Genomic DNA, 12,192 nt, shown 5'->3' on the forward strand with positions numbered 1-12,192 from the left:
AATTTGCGATTTCTGCAGAGTCAACAACTGTTTATAAGAAAAGTAACGCCGAGAGTGAAAAAGAAAACCAAGTTTTTTAGGTACAGAGGAAACAGTATTTCTAATGTGATTCAGACCAGTAGATATTAGAAGTCAGGGTAATCCCCAAGATCATGCTTAGAAATCGTCATCGAAGATAAGCATAGAAGCAGAAAAATCCTTTTTCGAGATATTAGACAGGACTCAGTTTTAGAAGGATTGAAATTAAGTTGTCTTTGCCTTTTCTGGAGAATTACCTGGAGATCAGTATTATATAGATAAGGATTTTTGTAGGGGACACTCGAGAAGTTAAAGCTCTTTGAGCAGACTAGGTTTCTAAAACTAGAAGGTGGAATGCAATGTGCTATCTTCAGAAAAACTATGGATCGGATTTTCGGTCAATGGAAGAAAGTCATTAATATATAATAGGAAAAGAATGGAACTGCACCTTGTGGAATACCAGCGTTAGTGGAAAATTTAGAAGATAGAGAGTTGTCTACCATCACCCTCAGTGAGAAAACTGGATACTCAAATACAAAGAACAGCTGGCAAACTATAGGGTGGAAGCTTATTTAGAAGATCTTTAGGCCAAACACTCGAGGTGAGCGGAGACGCTTCGTCAGGGCTCCTCAGTTAGTGGATTGTATTATGGTTGATTATTGCTTTTAAATATTTGATTTATTTAGTATATTGTTGGATGATTTTGTTATAGGTTTTCCTGTAACAGTTTGATTTTTATAATATTATAGATATCATTTTTTAAAGTTAATTTTCATTGATATTTAGCTAATTTTATAATGGTAATTACGAGATCTGCCTTAAACACACTACAGAGTATCGTGACTCACACGGAAATAGCCGATGCCGATTTACGGGTGAGTCATGATTTAATCCGTTGCGGAACCTGTGGAATGTTTTCCAAGGTCGAACTGGTGACTAACCACAGTTCCCCTGGGGGAAGAGGGCGCTGCTACTGCTCCTTAGATTGCTGGCTTGTAAATGTGCTCCAACTTATGTTTATTATTTTTTGTTTTCCGGATATAATCTTATAATAACTGATAAGCAATGGAATCAGCCATAGAAGTACTACAAATGGAGTAAAAAAAAAAAAAAAAATCAAATTACTATATTAGGGTTACCCGCAAATGATTACATTAACCCGTATTCGTGTCTGTAAATTGCGTGTGTTCTCTGGTCGATTTGCCTGTTTTGCTGGACGAAAAAACCTTAGTTTCTGAGGGAAAAACCTTGCTATCTACGCCTGAGACCAACTAACTCAGCCACGGAGTGAAAAAAGCCCACTAAAGTTCCTATCATCGACGGGATTCGAACCCGGACCTTTTTAACCCGGTGTGGGAAGGACGGCGACGAACAAATGGAGTAAGTTAATTTTAGTTTTTCTTGCGGGTTTAACTTAGTTGTGTCCGTTCTTGTAGTCTACGTTGGCTAGGGATCTGACCACGCGGTCGCCGTACCGATAATTTAGGGGAGGCGGCTGTCTTTTAGTTAGCTTGCCATAGCTACATCTGAGTTTTTACTAGGGAGGGAATTCTCCCTGTGTAATTTGCGTAGTACTTGTACTTCAAAATACTTGAAGTACAAGTATACTTCCGTGAATGAACTCGAGTAATGGAATTCTCAAAGAACAGACTTCGATGGCCACCATATTGTATCGGTTAGTGTTATTACTGCATTGTCTCGTGGTCTGAAATAAACTGAGTGCCGCTACGAGAGCAAATTAAACTGGAGGGTACGTACCTGTTACAGTTCGTACTTCCTCAGCGGACTGTGCTGCTTTAAACTTTTTTTTTTTTTTTTTTTGATCGCCATCAAGATAAGCAATATGTCTTAGGAGAAGAACAAATTGTGCAACCTTGTAGTCGTGCTTTTGAAGGCCGCTGAACTAAGACCTTCGGATGAGGAACTTAAAAAAAGGGAATCACTACTTTCCCCCCAAACCCATATTACAAGGTCTATGGCAAAGAAAAAACAAAACAGGCCTGTTTTTCAAATATCTCCACCAAAGAAGAAATATTAGAACAGCACGAAAATGACTCTACCCAACAAGTAGAATAGACTGACCACCCCCGCAAACCTACCTTTGGAGCTCGCATTGATACAGACGCTACATATCCTAGTGTCCTTAAGAATGTACTAAGGGCTACAATGAACCACCACCAGAGAAAACCCAACCAATAGAGGCCAAATTACCTGGCATCATCTTTGATATGTCCACCCTCCCCGAGGGATCCATTATGGATCAGGTTTTTGCCCTCAGGTCAGAGATAGAAACACTAATGGCCAAATTGCACAATCAAATCACCACTACCCTCAGAGGAGAAATAATTCAAATCTGGGACAAGATGGAACTCATTTTACTAAATTCTCACCTTCAAAACGAGAAGGCTCAGACCAAGTTAGAGGCCTATCAAGTAGATCGGAAATCAAAAAACCAGCAGCACTCCTGCTCTTATGCTAATGCACTGAGGAATTCAAAACCCAGTTCACCTAACATAAATATGGCACCTATAACAAGAAAGAAGACTCTCATAAAGGAACCACACTTGGTTGTTCTCAGGCCCACCCACCCAGAATCTACAAAAACCAGTGAGGAAGTAAAACAGACAGTAATTACAGTAATTGACCACAGACTTCCAAAACGCTAGGATCAAGTCAACTAGAAAGACCCGAAATGTGGGAGTAATCATAGAAACTGAATCTGGCCAAAAAGCTGCTGATATTATGAACAACCCGAAGATACCAATGCTTGGGCTCATAACTGCGCCACCACAGAAAAGAGGACCCTCCATTATCGTCTTTGACGTTGACAATGATCTCACCCCTACTCAGGTGCTGCACGAGCTATATGGAAGAAATATCCTGAGAATACTCCCAGGCGTCAACCCAGAGGAAATTATCACTCCAAAGTACCATACAAAGTCTAGGAATGGAAACAGTTTAAACTGAATTTTTGAAATTTCCCCTATTGCTTGGCAAACAATCATTCACCAAGACAGAGTTTCATAAACTGGAGCAGCCACCGCTTCAGGGAGCACGTGGTTGTACCGTACCCAAATGCTGCAGGTTTGGGCACCCACTCACACCTGCACCCAGACTTGTGGTCATTGTGCTGAAAAGGGCCACGAGTATAATACGTGCCCAAAAGAAAAACTGCCCGTATGTGCAGATTGCAAGGGACAGAAGATGCCTCACGAACACTCCATTCGTGAAAACAAATGTCCAATATATTTAAAGGCGAAGAGTTTACACCAATCAAAGACCGATTATGGCCCAACGTCTTAAACCAAACAACACCAGCATTCTGAAGATACTCCAAATAAATGCACAACGGGCAAATGCTGTAGCTGAACAGCTATGAACAAAAGCAGATGAAGACAATTTTGATGTTCTGATCTTACAGGAACCATACACCTATGCAAATCAGGACGGGGGGGGTACTCCCTCACATATAAAATTACTCAAGTTGATGAAGAGGCCCCATGGGCTGCAATAGCAACTAGGAACCCTGACATAACTGTCAACAAAATCCCCCATTTATGCACATCCTGGGCGGCATGTGCCCACATCATCAGCCCCTTGGGAAATTTTTATGTAGTCTCATTATACTGCAGATCGGGGGTTGATATACTTCCATACACGAGGTATCTGGAGATCGTCCTCATAACTCTCCCAAATGAGAAGATCATCATCGTTGCTGATGTCAACTGCAGGTCACCCGTTTGGTTAAGCACTACTGCTGACAGGCATGGCTGAAGAATCAGCCAAAAACTTGAAGATCTTTTGGCACATTCCCAGCTTACTGTTCTAATCAGGCCAAACAACCTTCCCACCTTTTGTAATACCCTCTGGAAATTCACAATTGATGTCACCTTGACTACGAGAAATGAATCAAACTTAATCGTGGGTTGGGCCCGTCCAGGATTCCTGGGCCACCACACGGCCATACCATACCAGATAACAAGATCCTTGGATAGAATCTCAACTCCAAGATTCACCCCTCAAAGGTTTGCCCTCTCCAGAGCAAAATGGAACATTTTCGCGGACAAGCTGCGCTCCTTAGCCCAGCAGCTGCAAGTTAATAACTACCATCCCACTGATCCTGATGCCTACCAGAGAAAACTCACAAATATAATTATAGATTCTAGCAACTGCGCCATTCCTAGGAAGAAACCCATTCCTTGTGCTGTCCCGTGGTGGTGCTCAGAACTCCAGCGCCTCCGGCGGGAGGTCCATTCAGAAGAAGAGCCTTCCAACGAGCGCGACGGTCCTGGCCAGCTGCAGAGGTAGAGGCCCTCCGCCAGCAATACAGAGAGACTAGAAATATATACACGGCTACTATCAGGAAACGCACGCAAACATCATGGGAACAATTAATTTCCACAACCGGAAACACCGATCCCTGAGGTATAGTGTATAAAATCACAACCAACAAACTCCAAAGAGGGGAGGTAATGACAGCAACAATAACCCCTCAAAGTAACATAACAACCTCATGGGACAGATCCATCAATAACATATTGGATACAATTATCCAACCAGCAATGGATCCTAGTATAAAAAAAAATTATTATTATTATTTTAGGGTTGCCCGTAATTAAATACATTAATCCGTATTTGTGTTTGTAAATTGCTTATGCTCTATGGCTGATTTGCCTGTTTTGCTGGACGAAAAAAACCCCTGTTACTGGGGAGAAAAACCTTGCTATCTACGCCTGAGACCAACTAACTCAGCCACGCAGTGAAAAAAGCCCATTAAAGTTCCTCGCGTCACGGCATTCGAACCCAGGCCTTTTCCACCTGTTGTGGGGAGGACGGTGACGATACCACTGTGCTACACGCGCGCAGACATGGATCCTAGTACATTCCATTAAGTTCCCGTTTTCAGACGACCATTCCCTGGACCGAAGTCCATCCATGGTTAATGTCATGAAAATGGTAATTTTTGCTAGTCTAATTTAAAATATTTTGTTAATCAAAATAATATAACACAACTCAACACAAATTAATTAAAAACTTTAAATCGGCCACTAGGCTTCCCATAAGAAAGATTAATCTTGATTAATCCATTTATCTCAGTTATGGGAGTTCCCGTCCCTTCCATGAGGAGACGGGCCTCTACTATCTTCCCGTATCCTTTTCCTTCGAGTAAATACCATAACTACAAATTTATTAAAATACGAGAAGAAACACTTATTCATAAACATGATCCACAGACCACCCCTCTCCAGACTTCCAAGAGACATCTCTAATTCATGCCTCAAATCAGCATATATTATGCATTCAAACATAATATGCAATGATGTCTCTGGACTACCACAATGACAAAGTCCACTGTCCACCAGCCCCAACTGATTTAGCCTCAAGGCGAGTCCATGTCCAGTCAATAGAAACATCGAGTTCAATCCAAACTGTAGCCATGGTTTCTTCTTCATATCCACAATTTCTACACTCGGAAAGAACTCATAGGTCTGTCGTCCTTTATCGGACATATCCCAATTTTCCTGCCATTTAATTAAAATTTCTTTCATAATCCTTTTCTTTTCCAATTTTACATCTAATTTAGAATAAGTCCTTGTATAATCAGGACAAGATGTTATACCTAAATATGTTCTATTTATATTTCTTTTTGTTAGGAACAGCAGACCTGCCAACAAAACCATTGACTGAACAGGGACCTTGCCCGAGACCACCTGCAAGGCCTCTGAGGAGACAGTTCGACATGCTCGAGTTATTCCTAATAATGCGAATCTTTGCGCTTGGATCAAATGTTTTTGAATTATTATGATTGGTATCCTGTGCACCCAAGCCCCAGAGGCGTACGTTATAATTGGAAGGAACAAACATTCATGTAATAGATTTATGGCTCTACCCTTTATCCCCCATTCAGTACGCACCAACCTCCGGAGCTTAGCATACAGTGTCCGAATTTTTTCTTTTAAATACTTAACATGTTCGGTAAAATACAACCGTTCTTCTATTTTGAGTCCAAGATATTTAGTTACTCTCACGTAACGAACTGCATCACCCAGAAGCCTCACAGTAGGAGCCCGATTCATACTCAGTTTTCCTTTTAATAACATTTGGACAGTCTTTTCATTAGATATTAACAACTTATGTTTTTTGGACCAGTCTGCTAACTTTCTTAAAGCCTCATCAGCCTTACTTTCAACTTGTGATCTGGCATTTCCAGAGACAATCATAACCAAATCATCTGCATAGGCAATACTTTCCACATCTGATATTTCCTCATTCAAAAATTCATCGAATACCATGTTCCAAGCAAAAGGGCCTATCACCGAGCCCTGAGGACAACCTCGATATATTTTCCTGCTCACCTCACTAAATCTTGTTTTAACAACAACTTGTCGTTCACTAAAATAATCCTTAAACACAGAATATATTTTATTGGAACAATCTGTTCTACTAATCCTATTAAGGACGCTCCCCCACCATAATCTGTCGAAGGCACCTTTAAAATCAACAAAAATATTACAACAACTTCAATTTTATCCAGGCCCGGCGATTTGCCATCCCTTGCAAGGGACACGGCATTCCCAACCTCCTCATTTGTGAAAGGTTCTTCTAATGTAAGCGAATTATACCTTCTATTTGCTTCAGTAATCTGCCTATGCAAATCATTTTCTTCTTCTAGGTCATCCGGAAAGAGGCATCCAGGATCCGGTCTACAGACCTTTCCCATGTCAAAGTCTCATCTTCCGCTACTCCTATAGAACAGGAAACATCTAAAATTTGCCGTTTATTATTGATTAATTTAAAAACAGAATTCCACGGATCCCTAGATCCTTGCTCACATACATATTTTCTCCATTTCTCAATCTTAGTTTTGTTGATGGTATGAACGTAGTCACGTCTGAGAACTCTATACTGATCTTTTACGATTTCACACATTTCAATATCACCAGATCTTCTAAGTCTTTGAAATTGGCGCCTTTTCTTAAACACTATTTTCCTTTTCTGAGTCAACTCCATTGTCCACCAGGACACAGGCCTATTTACACCCTTCCTTTTCTTCAAACACCTATTACAACACTTTTGTAACATTTCAGTTAAACTTTTAACCATTTCTTCCGATGATAATTGAGTCCAGTCCACCTGTATAACATGCTGTTCAAATTCAGTGTCAAATCTGGTCCATGTCGCACTGTTTATCTTAAATCTATCTATATCATAACATTTTCTCACATTATCAATACTTTCAATAACAAAAGAAATGCCATTGTGGTCACTAGTAGTTAAGTTCTCGATCACCTTCCAATCCTTAATTTTATGCACGACCGAATAAGTCGCCATCGTCAAATCAATAAATGACTGTCCATGCGTTGACGAATAGGTAGGTCCATGCCCTGAAACATTAACCACCTCTAACCCAGAGGCAGCAATTAACTCCTCTAGTATCTGACCCCTATCATTAGAGACATTACTACCCCATAGGGGAGAGTTAGCATTGGAGTCAATGGACACCACCACGCCACAAGAACCCAACACTCTGTATAACTTTTCTAAATAAGTTATATATGGCTCTATTTCTTCAGATGGTGGGCAATACACTGTTACAAAATAAAACCTACCAATATTACATATCACTTCACAGCATAAATACTTCTCACTACACATAGATTTTATTCTAGTTACCACATACTCTTTATTTCTAACTATAATTGCTGTTGTAGGTCTATTACCTTCATAAACAATTCTATATCCGACAGGATATCCCCTCACCTGACCATCCACAGAGTAAGGTTCCTGCAGCAAGGCGATGTCCACGTCCTCCGTTTCCATTGCTTTGTGCAACTGGGCGGCGACTGCCTTAGAACGTTGTGCATTAAGTTGCAAAATTTTAATGTTTCTATCCATAATTAATCTTCTTTTTAAAGTTGTCAGTCGCCTTAATATATTCTGGACATTCCCTGCTCACCGCAACATGTACAGCCTTCACTCCCTTCTTTAAACAATTTCCACAAATAGGCTCATTACTTCGGTCTACACAATCTCTAAATGTATGACCTGACTTTGCACAGTGTCCACAAAGCATTTCTCTCTTACAATACTTTGCGACATGGCCAAACATAAGACATTTAAAACATTGAACAACAGCAAAAACTTCTTTAAATTTACAGGCGGACCACCGTATAAATAGACGTGTTCTATCACTTAATCTTTCCCACAATTCATTATTCACCTGGAGTATCCAGTTATTTAACTGAGTCTTTTTATTTGTATTAACCGTTAATATCTCCACACACTCTTTAAATTTCTTTTCAGTTAAACTTTCTTTGAAATTTCCTTGCCAAATTTGACTCAGAAGTTCTTCTCTTTCAATGTCCGATTCAACATCAAATATGACAATCCTCGGATAGATCGGCTTCGGCACAGTAGACTTTAATCCAAGTTCTTGCAATTTGGAACAAGTCTTGATTTTCATAAGGTCATCTGTTGTATCTGCTTCTATAAGCGCCCCACAGTCTCTAATAGGTCTTATATTTCTGACCTTAACCGTCGCTAACATAGGTCTTACCTCTTTTAATATATCAACTTTTACCTCATCACTAGTTTTATGTCTACTCGAGGTGGCTTTTACGATCATAACTTTTGGAACACTAACTCTTTCTTCCACTTTCTTTGACACTACAGATGAATAACTTTCATAACGATCCACTTTCTTCTTCAGATTTTCCTTTAATAACACATTCTCAACGTGTACTTGATGCGCCTTCTTTTCAACAATATCCCAAATATCCAATATTGTTTTTATCGCTATTATTGGTACATTACTATCTGTGTCCCAGAGAAACTCTTTAAGCCGTTCTCTAGCCTTGAAAATATAATCAAAGTTTTCATCAACGTTATCTTTATTTATATTCTTCTTTTTCTTGGTCTTTTCCCTATCGCTTAAGCCACCACAATCTGAGGTCATTTCCCCTTGCTTCCTCTTCTTTTTCTTAGATTCCTTTTGAGTATGTGAAGTACTTGGAAGAGACAACGACCTAGTCTTAATTGGGGTCCGCTGCAAAGTCTTGCCCGAAAAAATATTATCTCCAATTGGTTCTTGTACCTGTGCTACCAACTGTTCCGACACTAACCCTTCAGGTTCATTATCAGTGACCCCGTCCATGACCATCAACGATTCCTTATCAGTTATATCATCTTCACTAGATGAAGACATTGTATACATAAAAACAGTTATTTACAATTAAAAGTTGCACCTAAAAATGAGGAACAATTAAATATTTACAATATTTACACAATATTGTAAATGAGCAAAGAGTTTCAGATCCAGACCGAACTTAATGGAAATTAAAACACGCGAAAATCTATCCACGTGATAAAAACTCCACCACCCAAGTTAAACGGGTGGGGTCCCAGGAGTAACTATAGTTAGCTTGAACAAGGCAACTCAACTCAACTCAACTGGTTATCTTTGCAATCCGTAACCTCGGAGTGCTCAACTCAATTCGATTTTAATTTATCAATTCCAATAGTACAGAATGCTCAACTTTAACTAATGTAACGCCGCCTTTTCTCTCCGTTATAGCGCGGGCATGCTACTGTAACTTTCACCAATATCCATACAACCTTCAAGCATGCTCAACACTAAAATGAACATCCAGAGAGTCGGGTTTTAATGTGCTCGTCTACCAGTTTGTATTAGGACATAAACCTCACGTGCTCTTCAATCTTATTCGTGGAATAAAATTGGCAACATCGGAGGGCGCTGTGTTCTCCACCCCGATTCTCTATTGACTTAATAGAGCCTCGAGAGTGGCCGCAAATAAAGGTTCTTTCTTAATTCGGATTCCGTGGTCCGTGTGTAACCAGAGAATGTCATGAGGCAAAATTAGCAAACAAACACGATTTATTAAACAACAACATTACATAACAACATTACATATAAACGTACAATAAACTCAATATCATAGTATCTAGTATTAAGATAAATTGTTAAGTTTGTTTAAGGGAAATTTGGTTGGTACATTAAGTCTGTGTATCTTCATGTAGATTATGCAAACAACGATTCCTTTCCTTTAGATGATGACATAGATATTCTCCTATCTTAGTGTTAAATGAGTAGCAAAGGTAATTGCTGGGTAAATAATAGAACACAATATGGTATCATTGGATATTATTACTTTACTGTTACAATCACATCAAACACATCTTGAAGCTTACTTCAATGAGAAGAAAGGTGGGTATAATATGACATACTATCATATACAATTCTATTGATTAAAATGGGGTGAACTTACCGCAAAGTTCCGAGCCACGTCGGAGCGAGGACTTCACTACCTCCGGCATTATCTTATCTCGCTTCTACTCGGGGTAATACCGCTCTCTGCCTCTTTTCTCCTTACTGCTCTCGAATCAACTCGACTGCGACCACTGGACCACGGCAACTGGACAACTTTCTGATCAACGAACTGGACCACTCCCTCGACGACGACTGGACCCCTTCTCCTTTGTTCTCAATCTCTATATATAAGTTTGTCCCCTTTCTGCCTTTCCCTCTGAGATGCAGGTGTTCATCTGGACGGTCAGGCAAAAAGGGTTTTTGCTTGACACTTTTAGGACCTGACTCACCCAGGGACGATATTTATTAAGGGGCTTGCATATTCGTGCAGGGCTGCTTTGGAGAAGTTTATGTGACATTCACCTCTCCCCTTTTTAGCCTCCCCACTACCAAACATTCCGCTGGTACGTGATTCAGTCGGCATCAGTAGTATGACTCTTACAGGGGCGACTTTTCTCACTTCAGAGTGTCAACATCTCACATTCTCTCTTTTGAAAACATGCGTCAGCCCACTGCCTGGGGGAAAGATGACCACTCTCCACTAGCTGGCGGCACATGACGGGGGCGATACTGTTTCACTCGCGCGGCGTCACCTGCACACCACAGGGGGCAGCGACGCAGCCTTCTCCGTTGGGGAGGGAGGAAGCTTTACTTATACAGGCCGTGGAAAAGTATTAGCGTTACAAAGCTTACTTATTAAGATAAGTCCAAGAGGTAAAATGCTATTTTACACTAAACAAATCCGAAAGGGCACGGAAATGCTAAACTTTAACTCAATTAACAAGCAAAACCGATGGCACAGAAATGCTCCAAGGACCTCAAGAGGAGAATAATTTGAAACTCCCCTCTTGAGTCAAGATAAACAAGAAGCCTCGTCCCCTAATCAGGCTCAACTTAGCCAGGCAGGGGATTCACCCCTACCTGCCCGCCCCGGACCACGAGGAGGTGTGAGCCTAGACACTGGCAATCAGCTTTGGGCAACGGAAGCAAGAACTCCTGCGTATCACACAGAATATTCAGCACTTACTAATCAGCAAGCAAAATATATAGCTTTCCGAACTTTAGCCCCAGCGTCACCCCCGGGGCTGGATCCTAGTACGTCAACAACAACAACTCTGTCAGGAAAACGGTATATACAGTCCAGAACATCAAGAGCCGCCCTTCACTATTGAGGAGCTGCACGCCGCAACTGATAGACTCCGCAACAATAAATGTCCAGGACTGGACCTATTTGAACCAGAGATTATAAGGAAGACTGTGAAGCATTACCCATACCTCATCCTCGACCTGTTCAATCACTGCCTGCAGACAGGAGTCTTCCCATCCGATTGGAGGATAGCCAACATACGCCTGATTCTGAAAAACCCAACCAAACCTCCAGAAATCCCATCTTCTTATAGACGGATTGCCTTGTTATCTGTTCTAAGAAAGCTTTTTTTTGAATACCTACTACAAAGTAGAATTACAGTACATTATAATGCAGAAAATTTATCCTCTACAAGTCAATATGGTTTCAAACAAGGACGCTCTACAGTTGACGCACTGCAGAATATCCTTACAACTGCCACAAACTCCAATAGAAAATAGTTCCTGATGATTGCCATAGACTTTGCTGGGGCGTTCGACTCACTGTAGTGGCCGTGCGTCCTCAGCCGACTAAGACCTGCCTGCCTTCCCTGAAACCTTTATAACACCATAAGAAGCTAGCTCACAACCAGAGAAATAATTGTCAATGCATCATACTGCAGAGCCAAACGCCAGGTTTACAGGGGTTGTCCCCAAGGCTCGGTGCTGGGGCCGCTCCTTTGGAAGGTTATACTTGACGACGTCCTGAACACTAACCTGAC

This window comes from Mastigoproctus giganteus, chromosome 10 (genome assembly GCF_048544385.1).
Source record: "Mastigoproctus giganteus isolate SK-2022 chromosome 10, ASM4854438v1, whole genome shotgun sequence".
Lineage (NCBI taxonomy): Eukaryota > Metazoa > Arthropoda > Arachnida > Uropygi > Thelyphonidae > Mastigoproctus > Mastigoproctus giganteus.